This window comes from Haemaphysalis longicornis, unplaced genomic scaffold (genome assembly GCF_048455015.1).
Source record: "Haemaphysalis longicornis isolate Haplotype H1 unplaced genomic scaffold, Haemaphysalis longicornis Haplotype H1 scaffold_36, whole genome shotgun sequence".
In the NCBI taxonomy this organism is placed as follows: domain Eukaryota; kingdom Metazoa; phylum Arthropoda; class Arachnida; order Ixodida; family Ixodidae; genus Haemaphysalis; species Haemaphysalis longicornis.
The window spans coordinates 2,847,517-2,867,341 of record NW_027526353.1 but is presented as its reverse complement, the minus strand read 5'-3'; positions in this window follow the sequence as shown (position 1 = coordinate 2,867,341).

The following is a 19,825-nucleotide window of genomic DNA, read 5'->3' as shown; positions in this document are numbered from 1 at the left end:
TATGGCATCTATTCACCAACTATCCCACCAAGAAGTTCTCTGTCTTACTTCTCGTTTTCTTCGACCTACATGGCAGGTAATAATGTTTGCGTGTCCACAGAAGGAACGCTATTCCCAATAGCTCTATACAAATACCATTACAGCTAAGTAGGCTGACGGTCTTTGGTAAAGGTGCAACCCAATATTTCGTTGGGGAATAGATTATGAAGGCAACCTTTCAGCCAAATGACGAGAACAACGAGAGTTGCCGTCAAGGCGCATGCTCATTCCTCAGAATGAAACTCAGTAGAAGCAGCTGGTTTCGACACCTACTTCATTTGAATAATAATGAAGTACAGCGAGTGAAATACTACGTACGGAACACACAGCAAAAAAATTCTTTCGACTCTCACTTCCCCAGTCAGCGAAACAACAATGTGGATTATTAGACAGGGTGATCAAAGTTAAGTCTACAGGTTTTTCTAAAAAGAGGCTCTTACGTTTAGGGAAGAACACCTCAATAGTGATGGTATGCGCCTAGGCTAAATTAACTAAAATTGATTAATTAACTTTTTATTGCCTAAAGTAACCAGTGATGTTTGTATTAGAAAGTTAGACGCCATCATGTTTCTAAGCCTTTTCAATTGGCAGAATTTTTCTAGCGCATCTGTAGTCTGAAATATCAAACGGCGAAGTTTAATTACCGTTCGCACGATTCGGGATGCAAGACAGTCTGCACCGACGCTAAGCTCCTCCATTCGGCAACGTGCCTGCTGTATACGATGTTTAGTTCGACAAAGGGATGGACGCATAGGCAAAATTGATAACTGGCACCCATTCAATCTTCGCTGGCGTTATCGCAATCTGCAGTACTCGGAACCGTTATCGAAACACAGAATAAAAACGAGGAGGTATGCGCCGGTCACGACTTCTAGCATACGTAATCATGCGAGCGGAAATTAAATTTCGCAGTTAGATAGTTCGTTACCTCGGAGTACGGATGCGGTAAAAGAATTCTGTCTAATGAAACTGCGTAGAAAAACGATTGCTTCTAACTTTCCAATACCAACATGCCTGGTTACTGTAGCCGCTAAAAGTTAATTATGAAACATTAGTTAGTTAGGCCACCTTTATCAATCATTATTCTTAATTATGTGTCCCCATGGGCGCCTAACCTTATTGTTGATGTGGTCTTCGCGTAAATCTGAGCGCCTATTTTTAAAAATAAAAACCATCGACCTACCTTTGATCCACCTGTATAGCTTGCCTTAACCGCAACGCCAGGGAAACCTATTCAACGCCTTTAAATGGCTAGAACAAAGCAAACTCAAATATTTCAATGCCCCTGAGATTACACATATTAAACTCGAGTGGCGTCTCTAGTTTAAAATAAATGGTTACAGCTCCTCCCAAACACCAATAGTGTGCTGAAATTTGAGATTTTGTGTACCATTGGTAGAGTTTTGATGGGGCCGCGTTGCAGGATGGTGTTTTTCAGGAGGTACCCTTCCTCATTTGCAAGGTGTACTGCTTCTTTCTGTGAAACCCATACACGATACTATCATGCCCATTTATCCCCCTTTGTTTATAAAGTTTATCTTCGTAACCTTTGATACTGTTGGCTGACATTGTGCAGCTCTCACGAGGCCTGTGAGCACGCGTTGGTCGAAAATCGAAGAGTGACACTAGGAGATATAGCTATTTAAACAACATCTGTTTTGTTGCCCACAGAAAGACCTTGTCTTCTACACCCAGGCAACGTACTCTGAGCTGTTTTTTTAATATTTTGACCAGAAAAAGCCATAAAGGGCAAAATTAAAAAGGTACAGTTTCTTGTCGGCTCATGATCACCCTCGATGTGTCTGCACCTCTGTCTTCCTCGTTTTCACCATCCCATAATTTAGATGCATAGGAGGAAATATTGTTTCCCTCTCCGAACAATTAACTTAAAGATTGCATGAAGGATCTATAAAAATACCGTTACGTATAAATAACCTGCTCGTCTTCGGTACCACGCGCAACCTAACCCTTCCTAGGACAATCAGTGAGGAAGGACGCCAGCTATACGTTGCGAAGAACATTTTCTGCCGGTTGCTCTCAGGCCATGTTTGTAGAACAAAGGCCCTGCTACGTCATGCCTAAGAAAGCAATTCTTCACGGCGCAAGCACCTTGAGCCTTGAGCCCTTCTAGCGGCGATGTGAAAGGTGTGACGCCACACAAAGTGATCCTCTGCGGAGGAGCGTCGCACGGAGGTTTGCCGCTGCGGTACGAGTTAAAAAAATGAGGGAGTGAGAGTTGCTCCGCCAGCGCTCGCTGCCTCAGTTTCAGCATTGATGGAACGCGGGAAGGGTGGTCTGTACTGACGCTCCAGCGCAAGCGACAGGCTGTACCAAATCATACAGCACTCCAACTTTCATAAACCAGTGTGAGCTTATTCTTGAAAGACACACCCAACTGATCCTTTATTCGCGATCACTACAAATAAACGTGTTCTACCTTACTCAATGTTGTCATGTTACCCACTTTACTCAAGTGTTATTACAACTGAGCATGCCGAACCCTAGACCACAAAACTGTCGTAAAAAAATATGTTGCAGACATTACACTAATCAGTTATCAGTTTTTAAAAATGCTTTGCAATCGCACTAACGCGTTTCCTTTGCAGTAGACGGAACATCCGAACAAACCCCATGACCCACACTAATGGGTAGAATAAAGTGTAGAAAAAATGTCTAGCAGGGTCGCTACAGATGTTTAGAGGAGGAGATGGGACGTGCAGGGATGTGGTGCTGTTTGTTGCCTAAAGCGGCTGGTTCTAAAAAAACAAATATACCCAGTAATGAAATTTCTGCGAAATGACTTACTACACGATAAATAAGCCTACCTAATTTTGATTGCCTAAATTTATTCATTCGTGCCGGTACCATAACAAGAGTGCTTTATTCATCACTGAAATGCTTTTCCTCCATTGCTCCGATATGCGTAATGCGACATTTGTGTTTTATGCGCCGAAATAACCCAACATTGTTTAGTGATGCCTAATACCTCAATATATTGTTAGAATATTTAGGCCATCCAATAAAATCTCTTCTCCCGCACTTGGCTACCGAAAGCGAAGCGCATGGATGAAACAAGCAGTGACGGCCGACATTCTTGTATTCGTCCCTGCAGATAAGGCAGATGGTGCTTGACGAAGCGGCCACGAAGGACGTGGAGGCGTGTGGTGGAAGAGAGAAAAACGGCTGTAACACAAGTGGGGCCAACGTCCCATTCGTAAACCCCGCATTGTCACTGCTATAATTTCTCCACGTCACGCAGGTTAACTTTTATAGATCTAATACTGAATTATTCATTATTTGGCTTCATTTTGGCTCAACGCGTTGTTTCATTAGGTGCTTCGCTTTTATGTTTTGTTGTGCATCACCTTTGGACTGTATATAATCTAATAACGATCCCTTGTTTGACATTGCTTCCCCCAACGAAACAGAATCGCTTAGAACGACACGTACTATGACACGTGGAAACACTGCAGGAGCTAGAGGTTCTTTTTCTTACTGAAAATAATTATCATGCACTAAACCCTCTGTATATCTCCGGTTGTGGTTGGGCATCGTGGCGTCCTGGCGGAATTTTCTGAGCGCAAACCGAGCGTTGATTTGCCAAAGAGAGGTCACATAAGTTGCAGCAGTTGGTGACCATTGCGCAATACTTCACGGGGGTGTTGTAAATGACAGAAACTAGCGCACAAATTTCGAATGGCTTTTCTCGAAATCATTCTTTCAGCAGGTCAGCGGTCGTAATACTAAAACGTCTCACGGAGTGGTGATTCTCTGAAAATAGTTATGAGGACTTATTTTATAAGAATTCCTATCGCATATTTCGGGGTGCATCAAGCTAAAGTACATCGAATAACGAGTCACAAATGGCTCCAATCTATGTGCTCTGCATTTTTCTGTAGTATCGTAGAGAGTTAGTATGCAACTTTGAAGTCGAATATAGGGGCCGCGGTAAAAAAAATTCAAGGGGCGCTCTTATATGCAGGAAGTATATGCATGACGTATGCTTACAAAACAATTATACTGCTGCCGATGCTTCATAGGCTACTCAGTTTTATGCCCCCAAAAAACCTGTGGAATACTTGGGCAAAATATACACACCCGGACGTGAGTACCCGGGGTTCATGTTTCATTTTTCGTTGCAGTTAGAAAAGAATGTACGGAAAATTTAGCGCCAAAAAGAGTTAAAAGCAAGCAAAGACTAAACCAATGTGCTACAGCTTGGGCGGAGGCAGGTACGAAAAAAATCCCACAGAAGGTGCCTGGGCAGCGCAAAATGTGGCAAAGTGTCGCACTCGAACCTTTATATTTTGTCCTTGATGGGCTGTGAGGGTATGGAACGAAAATTGGAGGTTTGAGGGGGAGACAGATTAGTGTGTTATGTGGCTAGGCGGCAAAGAAGTATTACATTGGGCTGATATATACAGCAAGCAGGGTGATAGGGGGGCAATTTTCTGCGTGGTTTGACAGAGTTCATGTTTTTTCTCTATTCTAGTCCAACGTGTGCCGCTGCGCTCTCAACTGGAATAACACAGTCACACTGTGGTTGTGGGAAAGGGGTTCTACACGAAGATCACAATATTTTTAATCAGAGATGCAAGAAATAATAATATGTGTCATTTTTGAACTTTCCGCCGGCCGTGAGAAAGCATCACCTGGTAAAATTTGTGGGTATTGGACCTACAACAACGAATACTAGCTGAGACAATTCAAGCTAGTCAATTGCTTCGATACATTGTTTCAGTTGCATAACCGCCATCTCGGCTGACGTCGGCTGCTCAAATCTTCAATCCAAGGTCATCGTTTGTTAATTAAGCAAACGTTTATTCACCGTGCTTTTCTCAATCCAATTGTTTTTGGTAAATCGATTTGATTCGGTCTGTTAATTTGACCGCATTTGTTTATGCCGCCATTTGACCGGTAGTCATGGCCGCGGACTTTCATTGTCAACAACATTTTACTTGGTAAAGGTGTTTTGAAACTATCCTATCGGATTTCCCCACGAAGTCTCACAGAACCTTGGCAGTGTGCGTCTTGGCACACATTTCTTTAAAATATTTGTTCTTATTTTCTATTTACGTTTTTTTGGTATTTGCACCCAAGTCATGAAGTAAAAATATTCTTAGACGTCCTATAAGTATCACCTTGAGGAGTTGAAGGCAGCGGACGAGTAGACTTCACTATAGCGGCGGCATCTTCCCTCACACAAGACGGTTACACGAAAGAAGGCTTTGCGCTGTTGCGCGCAAGCCTGTCCTGAACTACCGGCAAACGGTGGCACCACAAGCTCCAAAGACGAGCTACGACCACACGGTCGCAACTGCTCAAGTAAATATTTTTTCTTCATGTAACTCGCATTCTTCATCAGCCAATGGGGCAACGCAGATGCCTCCTCCAAACGTTCCACAACAGTCCCAGGTTAGTGAGTGCAGTAAACACTTAGGAATTACGCCCAAGTCTGTTTTTAGATGCGAAGCATCTCATAGTTGGGGCTATGACCCTCCCTTGTTGTTGTTGTTTCGCCGTCCAGACCACCACTGCGCATGCTCGGCTTGCTGAACGCCCGGTGGTGTCTCCCCCTTTAAGGGCTCCTGGAGCGACAGTGTTTCCGGTGTCTTCCTGGGCCGCCACGAGACGACCAGGCTTCCCACACCCCCTCACAGCGTATAAACCAGGTGTGCACACGCGCTGCGCGCTACTCCACTGCGCATGCGCGTCTCTCCTCAATTCTCCTGGTGCATAGTTTCTTACAATATACACTGGGGAGGAATCTGCCGCTGGCGTCTATGCGGCTCACAGCAAGGCAGTCTGTGTCGTTATGGGCCGCCATTATACATCGCGCTCACTTTAGATTCATCATTGGCTCGGATGGAAACGTTTTAGTCACCGCCAATTTAAACAAGGTGCCACAAAAACGCGAAGAATAGTGGGCAATTATGTAATTGGAAAATAAAAAAGGCTGTTTTAAAACTAAGGAAAAAGGAAGTAAAGCGTCTTTTTGCCGAATGGTAGGGCCTGCTATTCCGCAGTCGAAGGTTGTAGTAACGAACAGGGTTAGTCATAGGAGGGGGGGAATCATTAGCGACTCTGATTTTATTATTTTACCATTGTTGCAAATATTAAGTTGCTTGAAGAGTTTGGGAATTTTTTTGGAGCGTGCGCATTAAAACGTTGCCTTCGTGGTGAACCGGAGCACCGACCGCCAACTAGTTTAACAAGAAAAAAAAAAACGTGGCATTAAAGAGTGGTGCACGATGACAAGGTAGGACGCATACAAGCGCCCGTATCTGTAGTATCCCTTTGGTCGTATCTTGTGTTCGTCGATGTGCGTTTACTTTCTTGTCTTTGTCAGCTTCAAATTTTGCGTCGCCATATAACCCACTCAGTCATGCGTCCTTCGATTGCGGCATGAGCAATGTCAGGTGCGATCACGCACTGCCTGCTGTTTCACCGAACACGGCTACCCTAGAACAAGGAGGTTTTTCGCTTCCCTATAGCTCATAAACGTGTGAAGAAAGCAAATCGCGAAAGAAGAAAGAAAGCATAGTGAAGAAAGCAAATCGCGAAAACCGCTTAAGAATCCAATTGTCATGCCCAGCCCAAGCCAAAGAATGAGGGTCTTTCCATGAACCCCCACGACGACATGGCTTACGAGGCGCAGTTACCTCTCTAATATACCTACTAAGAAACGCTATCTCCTGGTGTGCACGCGGGCTGCGCGCTACTCCACTGCGCATGCGCGCCTCTACTCCAGTCTCCTCCTCACAGCCTTATAAACAGCTGTATAAACCAGGTGTGCATACGCGCTGCGCGCTACTCCACTGCGCATGCGCGTCTCTCCTCTATTCTCCTGGTGTGCACACACACTGTGCGTTACTCCACTGCGCATGCGCGTCCCTCCTCCATTCACCTGGCGTGCACACGCGCTGCGCGCTACTCCACTGCTCATGCGCGTCTCTCCTCTATTCTCCTGGTGTGCACACGCACTGCGCGCTACTTCACTGCGCATGCGCCTCTCTCCTCCATTCTTTTGGTGTTGCACACGCGCTCCGCGCTACTTCACTGCGCATGCGCATTTCTCCTCCATTCTCCTGGTGTAAACACGCGCTGAGCGCTACTCCACTGCGCATGCGCGTCTCTCCTCCATTCTCCTGGTGTCCACACACTCTGCGCGCTACTCCACTGCGCATTTGCGTCTCTCCCATATTCTCCTCGTGTGCACACGCGATGCGCGCTACTCCACTGCGCATGCCCCTCTCTCCTCCATTCTCCTGGTGTTGCACGCGCGCTGCGCGCTACTTCAATGCGCATGCGCGTTTCTCCTCCATACTCCTCCTACCAGGCGTATAAACCAGGTGTGCACACGCGCTGCGCGCCATTAATTCTGCTTCCAACCTCCGTCTTCGCCGGTTCTGCTACTCGGCTGCCACACCAACCAACCCCCACTGCTGCTTCGCATCCTCCTCAGGGTTCCCCCAAGGGAACATGGCGTAATTTTCCCTAACCACTCTATCAAAGACATAACGAAGCCTCGTATAAATGCGGACATGGTTGGGGCTGACCGCTTCTAAATCTTAAATCCGCCACCATGAAGTTCAAAAGCTATGTCAATGACAGGTTATCCCAATTAGGCCTTATGCTACTTAAATTGAGGTTACTACTGCGCTCTGCCGGAGCAACTGCAGTGAATGTTTTAAACACTGCCTGCAAAGAGGGTTCACTCGTTCTTTACAAATGAATAGTGCATTTCACACTTTCGCCGACACATTTCATCACAGCTGCAAAACTGCAATAATCCCCTTGATTCGACATTACTATGTGCGGTAAAACGACACTACGATCTCTTCTCTAAAAGGATGCCTGCGAAGATTTCAGTTAGACGTCAGTGCCTACTATTAGGCAAGAATAAACAAAGGTTTGTATGGAAATCAGTAGGTAAATATTTACATACAAAACGCATCTTGAGATCGGTCATAATCAGATCCAGAAATAACTCATGCCTGTATAAGGGGGTTCTGTCATTTTCGCTGTTTATTCGCCTTCGTAGAGCTTCGTGCAAAAACGGATTGCAGGGAAAAGTTAAACACAGCCAGATACCAACGCCTTCAACCGCAAAAGCTCTTTCAAAGTCTTCAGCTTTGCAAGATTTCTTTTTCAAATGGCTGACAAAATTTTGTGCCGTCGTCCTTTTTGTAGTTACAAATACTTGTAGTTTAGCCAGTCAGAACACCCGTTCAATATAAAACCCGTTGATCAAGTAGCGTATAAACAACGGCGAGATAAAGCCCCAACGACAACGCCAATTTGGAAGCTACACACAAAAGGTGTTTCGAAAAGTGTAATTTTTCCCAGCGCTGTATATTAGCCCCGGATGCTGTTGTCTCAAGTGTCAGGGCGACTCTTCCAACAGTTAACACACAGTGTCTTCTCCATACCCTGACAAGAAGAAGCCCCGAAGTAACTAGAAGTTTTCGTTGCTGGCAGTTATTTTTTTACGCCGACCCACATGTCGGCACCAAAATGTGAACATGACCAATGCATACATTATGCACGGCACTTTACGTGGAAACATCGGAGAAGCATAAAGCTGTTACAAAGACCGGTTTCTGAGAAGCCAAATTTCCTGCAAGCTGCCGCCATTTCCGGCAGCCATGTACTCTTAGAAAAATTACACAACTAAAACAGCGACAGGTGAAGGAAGTTACTAAGCAGAATGCAGTAAAAAGAAAACATTATGCTTTGACGAACTTCCGCAAAGTGGGCTTTTACACCGTCACCCTTTTCAAAACAAGGAAGACAACCTAGATTACGTTGAACACGAAGACCCCTTCGCGCACCTATCGCTGAGAAAGAAAATTGAAATTTAGTTTTTTGTCGAAACATGCCTGTTTGTAAGTTTGCACAGCACCGAGTTTTTGCAGCGCAGATTGAAGTATACGTTATTATTCCAATCTTGCTGCTCTGGTACGCAACATACGCGGGGTAGGGGTGGCATATCTGTGAAACAAGGTGAAGATAAAATAATTGTGTCGCAGAAGACTTGTATTTGTTAATCGAGCTGAATAAAGCTCCCTTCCACTCGCGGGGTATGAAGGCTGCTTACTTTGTAAATCGCCCCTAATCCCTATCACAAAAAGGAGAGCAACGTTTCGGTAACTGTCTTCTTTGGTAAACTCCAGTATCAAAGCCCCCGTTTCAAGGATATATTTCTTCCCAACACACCATTGTGCATGGTTGCAGAGAGGATTTAGTGGACGTATTTGTAAATATTTTTCGCTGATGCATTGGCAACATGAGTGTGTTTTGTGCGCAATCAATCTGAGTCAGAAACTGGAGTTGTCGTTCGAGCAAAAACCTTTGCGCAGACGCTAGAAATAAAACTGTTCGCTGGCACGTTTAAAAAGGGCAAGAATAAAATGCGAAAAGAGGTTCTACAGAACAATGAAAATTCACACTTGGAAATTCTGAACTGGTAGAGAACCGTTGCGCAATGTCTAGCTCGGCATTTGTTTACAAAAACAACGAAAATTGCATTTGGCCGCCATCGCCTTACGCATCGTTCCCTAACGACACAAATAGCTCTAACTCAGCTGGTAATCTTACTTTCTGTTGGGGCTAAGCACCGTGTCGACCGAAGGAAAACTGGTTGACCCAGAACAAAAATAGGCGGAAACTGCGGCAAATGGCTTTAGCCAAATTCAATACAAAGCCATCATCATCACCATCATCATCACCATCATCATCGTCATCACCAGCTTATCTATGCCCACTGCAGGCCAAATGCCTCTCCCATAGATCTCCAAATACCCCGGACCTGTGCCAACTGTGATCAATTTATCCCCGCAAATTTCTTGATCTCATCTGCCCATATAACCTTCTGTCGCCCCCTGCAACCCAATCGCAAGTGGCAGCATACAATACTCCTTCCGGCGGGAGTATGGTTTTAATTCCGGTATTTCCCCTGTTTTGTTAGTGGTATTTCAGAGTAAATATTTATTGCATTAAATATTAAAATGGGAGTTCTCAAGGATAGCCTTGGAAGCATATTATTTTCTCCCGCTACGAGGTTTCAGGGCGCCTTCGGAGTACTGTTCAGCAGCATTCATAATATTTTCGCTGTTTTTAGGTGTTTGATAGAAGAGCTGTAAGGTAATTTCTCATTGCATCTGGGAGCTGTTTTTAGGCTCATAGACCATGTTTCATTTTATTTTAGAGGCCCTGAGAAATCGCATTTCACGTAATTTGTAGGTTTTTATAGAAGATTTCAATAGCGAAACATGAAAGGTTCCTTTTATGCGCACAGACAATTTATTGCATAGCACTTGCATACAAAAAATGGTTCTGAAAAGTAATTAACAACACTATAAAAACGCTGAATGAACAAAACACCTTCATTAAAAGTACATGGTAAATTAGTACGAACTCATTTACTACAAGTCTCTTCAACGTAAAAAAGAAGCCTAAGAAACTCGCAAATAATGAAGGCAGAGAGAGAGAGAGAGAAACAACTTTCGCTGAGCCCATTTCAGGTGACGCTCGCAGGCGTCAGACGGGGTGGAACCCTAGTCACGATTCCCATATGAGTCCTATAGCTCCTGGCCCCTGGACGCGAGCTCTTGCTGCGTCGACAGGTCGGGGCTGGACATCAAGATCTCCCATCGCTCGGGTAGGGGGGGAAGGGGAAGGGGGAGGGAAGGTAGAGGATTCTTGAGCTCAGTACACTCCGCCAGTATGTGCGGCAGGGTGCCTTCCGTCTTTTTGCAGAACGGGCAGATGGGGTCGTGTTCTGCCGGGAACATCTTGTTCAATAAAGCTAGGTGCGCCAGTGACCCCGCTTGTGCGCGGCGCAGTATTGTTTGTTGCTTGCGGTCGAGTTGCTGGTGCGGCACGGGAAGCCTGCACCTGGCGCTCCTGTACAGCGTGGTAATCTCGCGGTAGCTCGTGACTGGGTGCGGTAGCTCCGACTCGTCCTCGGCCCGGTCTGCTAGTTCGCGGGCGTAGTGGTCGGCGAGGGCGTTGCCTTCCACTGTCGAGTGTGCCGGAACCCACACGAGCTCTACATCTCGTCCCGGTGGGCTGCGCTTTGCGAGAATTGCCATGGCCGCGTGGGAGACGATCCCCTTGCGGTAGTTGCCGTAAGCCGTCTTCGAATCAGTGACGATCGTATGCACGTCTCCGTGCGTGAGGGCGAGAGCGATGGCCATCTCTTCTGCTTGGCTGGCATCTGTCGTCCGTAGCGACGCGCTGGTCACCAGCTTGTCGATGGTCGTGACGGCGGCGACTGCTTTGCTGCTGTGCTGGGGAAGTGAGGCGTCCACGTAGAGGACCCGGGGGTCTGCTTCCAGCTGTCGGGCGAGTGCCTGTGCCCGCGCGGCACGTCTCTCGTCGTTCCTGCCGGCCTGCATATTGCGCGGCAGGGGCTTGGTCTTGAGCGCTTCCCTCCACGGCGGAGGTAGAGGGTGCTTGGGTATCTGTGGTTCGATGGGCCAACCAATCTTCCGAGGGACTGCTCGGCCGTGCTCAGTCTGGCTTAGTCGCACTCTCTGGTTGGAACGATGAGCCTCTATGAGCTCGTCTACCGTATTATGTGCCCCCATGTCCAGCAGCTTCTGCGTAGACGAGTACTGGGGCAGGCCCATAGCCGTCTTGGTGGCTTTCCTTATGATCGTGTCTAGCGTGTTCCTGTTCGCCTTCGTTAGCTGGAGGTACGGGGCCGAGTAGGTGATGCGAGACACGATGAACGCTCTGACCAGGCGGAAGGCGTCGTCTTCTTTAAGTCCTGTGTTCCGGTTCGCAACGCGTCGGATCATTCCGGTGACCTGTTCGGAGGCCATCTTGATCTTAGCAATGGCCGCTGTCGCCTTGCCGTCTCGTTGTAGCAAGAGACCGAGGATGCGCAGCTGCTGCGTGGGCTTGACGTCTACGCCGTCGATGGTAACGACCACATTCGGCTCGGCATCGTTCTTGCGTCTTCTGGGCTGCACGATGAGGAGCTCCGACTTCTGGGGTGCGCAGCACAACCCGCAGGTCTTGGCGTATTCGTGGACCGTTGTTGCCGCCCTCTGCAGGACCTCCTCCGTCCAGGCTTCGGATCCCGCGCGACTCGTCCACACCGTAATGTCATCGGCGTAGAACGCGTGGTCCACGCCGTCGATCTGTTTGAGTAGACTTGGCAGCGGGAGGAGGGCCAGGTTGAATAGCAGGGGCGACAGGACGGAACCTTGTGGGGTGCCGCAGTCTCCCAGTTCTATCGGGTCCGACTTCTCTCCTGCAATCTGTATGACCACCATGCGCTTGCTCAGGAAATCCTTAACGTAGCCGAACGTGCGTTGGCCACATCCCGTCTTCTTGAGGTTACCGAGAACGCTCGCGTGGGACACGTTGTCAAATGCCCCCTTTAAGTCGAGGGCCAGTATCCCGCGCGGCGAGCTCCGAGTGGCTTTCTTCATCACGAGCTCCTGCAGTTGCACCAGGACGTCATGCATGCCGAGGTGCTGCCGGAAGCCGTACATCGTTTCGGGCATTTGGTTGGTCTCTTCTAGGTAGTTTTGGAGTCTACGGAGCACCATGCGCTCCATTACCTTCCCTACGCACGACGTGAGGGAGATGGGTCGCATGTTCTCGATTGTGAGGGCTTTGCCCGGCTTGGGGATGAAGCGCACTTGCGCCTCTTTCCATTCCATGGGCAGCAGGGAGGTCTCCCAGGTCCTGTTGATGTGGCCCAGGAGCCTCTTGGCCGCCCCGTAGCTCATATTGCCGAGCACCGTGTAGGTGATCATGTCTCCGCCAGGAGCACTGCGTCTGTTGCTATCATCGATGGCATTCCAGAGTTCCGCCAGCGTGAACGGCTCGTCGAGTTTGTCGTTCGCCGGGCCGTCGTACGTCTCGGGGACCTGGAACTTACCCCTGTCGGTCTTGAGGTAACGCGCAGTCAGGTCTGCGACGAGCTTGCGGCCGTCTCCCTCATAGGTATTCAGAACCTTAGTGAGGTTGCGATGCGTTGCCGTCTTGCTGCCCAGCGGGTCGATCAGGTGCCTCAGGAGGCCCCAGGTCTTGTGCGTAGACAGCTTGCCCTGCAGTCCGTCGCACATACTCAACCAGTTCTCTCTGCTAAGCTTGGTGGCGTACTCTGCAATCTCTCTGTTGAGGACTGCAATACGCCGAGCTAGCTTCTTGTTTCTCCGCTGGCGCTTCCACCGCCTCGTGAGCGAATGCCGAGCCTCCCACATGTGGGCCAGCCTCGCGTCGACGAAGGGCGTCTGCACCGTCGTTGTGACCTCTTGTGTAAATTTGGCGAGTGCCATCTTCTGATCGTGCGCCCATTCCGCGTACGTCTGCTTATCTTCTTTGTGCTCCCCTTCGTTTTCCTCGTCGAGGGGTTCCTCGTCTGTGTACTTGCGGAGCTTGTCCCAGTCCGTGATTCGGGCTCTGCCGAGCGCAGCCCTAAACCGTGGTCCTTTGATTTCTATGCCGATTATGGTGTGGTCGGATCCGAGGTCCGTGCCTTCGTCCCGCCACGTCGCGTTCAGGTTACCCTTCAGCCACGTGAGATCGGGCGTCGTGTCACGGTTGACGCTGTTCCCTCTTCTCGTGGACACCCCGCACTCGTTCAGTAACTCGAATTCTGCAATTTCCATGGTTCTGACCAGAGCTTTCCCTCGTTTGGATTCGTATTTGTATCCCCATAGCGTGTGGGGAGCGTTGAAGTCGCCAAGGATCAGGAGCGGCCTGTTCCCCGCCAACCTCTTCGCCTGCCCCACCGTTTTGTCAAAGTCGTACTGGCGCTGCGACGGTCTGCAGTACGCGCTCATGACGAATAGATTCTTCCCGTTGCCAATTGTCCGTGTGTGAATTTCGATCAGCGTGTGCTCGCAGCCGTGCTGTGCCGTTATGTGCTGCGTGGCCGCGATGTTGTTGCGTACCAGGATCGCCGTACCCTTCTCCGTCGGGTCCGTGTATGTAACGTATCCCGGCAGTCGGGGTCGTCCGTGCGTCTCCTGCAGCGCCACCACGTCCGGCTTCTGATCGAGCCCTTCGATGTGTGTAAACAGTTCGGCGTCTTTTTGCTTGATACCCCGGCAGTTCCATTGGTAAATGAGTGTGCTCTCCTGTACTCGAGGAGCCCTGTTTTTACTCTCGTTCAGATTCTGAGCCATCGTCGTTTGCCGATTGCACGTGTCCTCGCCCCTTCGCGATGGATTCCTTGACTCGATTGGCCCGCTCCTGTCGGAGCGCGGCTGTCTTGCTCGTGGTCGGTTGGGAGAGAGTGGAGACCTTGGCCGCCAGGCGTTCGTGCCGGACCGACAGCGCCTCCACTCGCTCTTGCATTTGCCTAAAGCCCTCTTGAATTTGCTTAAATGCCTCCAGTATGTTTCCCAATACAGCGTTTGTCTCGCTGCCCTGCGAGGCTTGTTGTTTCTGTGGTTGCTGCGACGCGCTGGCCTCCGCTGCGCTCTCCGCGTTGCTCTCCGCGTCCATGGCTTCTTGGCTACTCGCGTGCTCGGTGTTACCCGCCTCCACCCTCTCTAGGCGGACAGATGATGGATCTCGCCGCGGCACTTTGCGCTTCTCGCTCGCGCCGTCCGACACGTCGCGGTTTGCGGAGCTACCGCTCGTCAGCGCCTCTATCTTTTTCATGAGAGCGCGTATTTGTGCATTCTGCTCCTTGATTTGGGCTTGTTGCCGTTCGATTATTCTCTTGAGCTCTATGCATTGGCTGTCGCCTGACTTGGCTACAGCGCCCTGACCGGGAGGTTGGGAGGGGGTAAGGGGAGGGAACTCTGTGTTGTTCCCGAGAGCGACGGGAGACCCGTTTGCCCAGCCCACCTGTTTGTCGGTGCTCTTCCCTCGGTGCCGCTGACTGGAACGGACCAGGGACCTCGACTTCGGTGCTCGGGACCGGGACCGGGACCTCTGGCGTCTTCCGCTCGTGCCTCGTTTGCCGCTGCTCCCCTTCTTGACCGTCTCCCAGCGGCGGTTCCCCTTAGGGCCAGCCGATGGCGTCCGGCCGGCCCCCTTGGGGCCGCCCCGGGAGAGGGATCTCGAACGTTGACGGCTCTGGTGGCCGCCCTTGCGGGCCGGCGTTCTCGATCGGCTCCGCGACGATGTGCTACGGCGGGGTCGCCCTGTACGACCTCTTTTCTCTTGACTTGTGTCGCCGTCTTCGGCTCGTCGGCGTTCCCACCGCCGGCGGCGCACCACATACGGCGTCTTGAAGCGCGCCTTGCAGGTTCGGTCAGCGGTGAGGTGCTTTCCGCCGCACAGGCTGCATTGCGGCACGCACGAGTGCTCAGGGTCCGGATTGGCTGCGCCACAGCCCCGGCAGATGCGGTCCTGGGGGTTAGGGCAGACGTCCATCCTGTGGCCGAGCCGCCCGCACGTGTAGCACACATCTATCTGCTTGCGGTGTAGGGTACACTCCACGAGCAGGTTCCCATAGCGTACGTAGTTTGGCAATAATGAAGGCAGCCAGGCATTGATAGTTACGCTGTTCGCTTGCACTTGCTTCCCAAGCCGCCGCTTACTGGCATGCTGACCGCGAAGCCACGGAAACACCGCTATTGCAAGAATAACTGAGCTCTTTAAATCTACAGCAAAAAATACGCGTCGATGTTGTACAGCCCACCTTTTAAAAAGAAGCAACATTGCAGTGACGCGGAACTTGTCAATCTCTCCATAACTTGTTGAATATTCCTTTAAAGCTAATCTATATTGCACTTTCATCCGAGATACCTACTGTCATTACCTGGTCAGGACCTAGGAGGTCAAGACGAAATGTTGAATACCAAATGCGACTCCTGTTTAACCAACTTCTCAAAAAGCTTTTGCAGCTCCCTTGCCCTCTTGTCTAGTGTTCTGGTAGCAGGCTTAAGCAACGCCGAATGGAAAGGGTGAAGGCCGTAGCTCTTTTTTCCGTGACGTCACACAATAGGGTGGCTAGGTAAACCTTCAGTGCGCTGTTCAAGAACGGGTGTGGCGCAAATGCACCGCGCTGAAGCTTTTTTTTTATATTGGAAGAACGAGCAAGCCTGTACATTGAAATAAAAATGACACAAAAAAATTTGTAGGCGCAAAACATTTATTTACGCATACCAATTTTCTTTCATATCGGCACTAGACCGGGTACAATACACCCATTTGTTCTGGAGAGTTCCAGATTTCCTTTTTTATTATTTACCACCGGCGTCAACAAGTTTGTCTTTCAGTTTGCCTGAGAAGTTTTTCAGCAAAGCGTTTTCGCTGCACCGCACGATGTGTTTTAGTGTTGATTCGCTCATGTGACCATTCTCACTGGCGCTGAAGTCAGATCATTCTCCCTTTGGCTGCAGTTGCAGTGCCAGCTTCACGACGACCTGGCGCTGTCCAAGCATTAGAAGGACTTGTGGCTCCGTAGCCAGCTGTTCTACGATCACGTAGCTGTGAGCAACAGCATTTAGTTCAAACATCCATGGTTACACTGGACTTCCTCAGTCCAAATGCTTCACACGATTGTAGTGTTTATGAGAGGCAGACGCTGTGATCGTCTTATGAACAGTGAACGCGCCTCTACATTTTTCTCAGTTCAACTCCTTTAGGGTCCCAGAGACTGCGTATCCTGCATAGTAGACCAGGACCTGCCAGACGTCTTGCACAATCGACGTAGTCTCGGTGCTTACAAGTACGTTGCAGCTGGGGAGTGCTGCCTCGTCCTGCTTCCGGAAACATTTCTAGTGCTGATGAGTGGAAACGTTTGTCAAAGTGCTTTGAAACGGAGCTTGTTTTAAACTACTTCATAAATCTTCCTGATGGAAACGTGGTACGGCGCACCTGCCAGTTGTCTATACTTTCCGAAACGGACTTCTAAGCAGACCGTATTTATCTTACCAGAAAGCACATAGGACATCCGAGGCTCTTCGAAACTATACCTAGCGAGCTCTACAAGCGCGTATGTGATGTGATCGAGTTCACCACGGGTCTTCTTCGTCAAAGTGCCCTTGTCGATGCCTCTGCTTTTCCGGTTGTCCAGCCATGTCAGCAGCATGCGCGAGAAGTCGGCGTTCGGATCGTTGTCAACGGAAAACACGGGTTGTTGGAAGTGCCTTGCAGCTTCTTTCCCCGTCATGGAGTTTTTATATTTTCAGTTCACCACTTGAGCACGCTTTCAACCAAAATATCACTGGCGTCAAAAAAGAAGAGGTTGTGCTTAGGTCCGAAGATCACTCAACGCCGCAAGCAAGAAGTAGTTGAATATTTGGAGGGCAAGCTTTACGCTTTACCTCTCAATATTCGAAGGGAAGACGGTTTTTCTTGACAAACCGTACCCGTGTTTCAACAGTTGGTCACAGTCTTTTCTGTGAAGGTCTCTGGTTGTCGCAAAGGGAGCAGTTTGCTTGCGCACTGCCTAAGCCCTCTTGGAATCTCAAGGAAGTAGAAGCAAACTTGGTCATTCTTCCGGTTGATCGAGTTATTTTGTATGCATTTGAGTATGCGTGCCGCGTCAGTAACAAAGAGCAGCGGCTTTGCCGGGACTGACGGGTGTTGGTACGCAATTCTGTTCGATGGAGACGGTTCGAAAAGGTACATCGATTTTCTGTTCCCAGAGTTGTAGTCACTCATGACGTATAGGACCCGGTACCTAAATTCATCCAGCCCGCAAATAACATCTTTTAGCGTCTTGTGGAGGAACTGAGCGTCTAACCTGTGCACTGGAACAATGTGCGCAACTTCTGTGAATTTGCACTTGAGACTGCGCCCCATGAAAACGTGCGCACAGTTTGCAGCTTCATTTTGGGTTAGCAAAACGCCGGTAACATCACCGCCTTTTTAACCCAAGTGGGGTTTTATATGGATTTTGTCTACCATTACGGTCAGAAATCGCTAGTCGACTTTGAAGTCAGAAATTATCCTCGCATGTAACAAAGGAATTTTTCCCGACAAAGGAATTTTTCCCGGCGATGTTCTCCGTTGAGGGCTCATATTATACGACGAGCACGCTTACCTGATTGTCATAGGATGTTGCAAGGTGATGCTTCCATGGCTGCGTATCTGAGCATACGTAAGAAGCTATATCGTTTAGAGAAGGCAGCAAAACACCATGAAATCAGCAGAGTAGCGTCTGCGCTCTTGTTTTCTTGCTAGGTATAAAGTGACCTGCTCTTTGAGAAAACGAATGCAGTCGGCAGCATCTTCTTCTTGGGACGTCGACAACTGATCGAGCCGTAAACTAACTGCCTGGCAAATTTCAGCGACTGAGTTGGACGGGTTCGACGGTTTGTAGCCAATTCACCGAGCACCGTAAAATTGAACGCCACTTCATAGAAGCCGTTTCATCGATTGCCCTTTGGCAGAACATTTCATCGAGAACATTTAATCGAATTTGGTCGTACACAATTGAGAAGAGCCTTAAGCGCGCATAGACAGAACCAAGTCACATTAATATTTTTGCAAGCTTAGATCTTCCTTCTGATTGTTTCGATATGACCACAATATTGCGAAAAAAAGGCTGATTTGCATTGTTGAAGCATGCGATCAAGCACATTGGTAAGCGGATACGGTCTGAAGATTTCGCTAGATACTGTCATATACATCGCTAGATACTGTCACCTTACATCGCTCCCGCCGCGCGCACTTCCCCTCGTACGGGCTATCCACTACAAGTCTCCCGACCCCGTTCTGGCACCACAACCTTTTCTGCTTCTTTTTTCTTCCGCGCAGCTGCAGAATGGAATGGCCTTCCCCGCGACATCGTTTCTATCACCTGTCCATCACATTTTGTTCAAAGTGTATCCATGTACCTGTCTTGTTAAAAATTGTGTCATTTGTTACATTTCTGTACAACCCACGCCTTATGTAACACCCCTTTGTGGGGTCTTTAAGATAATAAAGTGAAGTGAAGATATACATATGTGTTTCAGCCTCTGTACGCGATGATAATTTTTTGACCTCCATCTGACAATTCCGTGCTTTGGCCTTCTGCCACAACATAGAATTCGGTGGAACGTCATTTGACTAGAGCTACTTTGCGCATGGCTGGAATCTTGCTCGCTGGCAGGAGTTCGACGAGCTCAAGAAGGAGTTTCTCCCCGCAGTCTCAGAGCTGCGATGCCAGTTTGAAAACGTTACGTAATGAGAAAGCCATGCCAGTTGGCCAGTGGACCGGTGATCCGCGCTTCGTCAAGGAAGGCCCCCCTTCTGATCCGTTTAACAGTTAGCGGGACAAAGGAATCTCACACCACGGCGTTTTCGGTTCCTCAGCCGCCTTCAACACGAGCAAAAAGCTACGGACAAACGGCTGAAAGCACTTCTGCGTAGACAATAATATTCTAAGTAGGGGAAGGCTGTGCTAGCCAAAAAGAGGCCCGAGAAATATGTCAGTAAATGTCTGTTTGATGCCAAGTGCCGTCAGTAAAACAATTACAGCGATATCCCACATGTTTTTGTTCTTGTACAATGCAGTTACATAAACATCTCATATTGTTTGCTACATTGATTGCTACATTTCTTTGATTGTTACAAGTTGATTGGTGCATTTTAGTGGGTTGTGAAAATGTGTCTTCTAACAATTTGGGCGATCAAATACTTTGTGTAATCAGAAAACCTAGACAAAGGAAGTAACAAAAAACTACAGCATTCGCAAACGTCAGCCCCACCTGGAGCGACTTCAACTCATTGCATCCTAGGCATAATCGGCACGAGACGTGGCAGCGACAAAGGCTTGTGCCTGAAGAATGAGGGGTTCTCTCACGTGAATCAAACTATGAAGCCTTTCATGATTCATGAATCTCTTTATGACTAAAAAACTTAAACCATT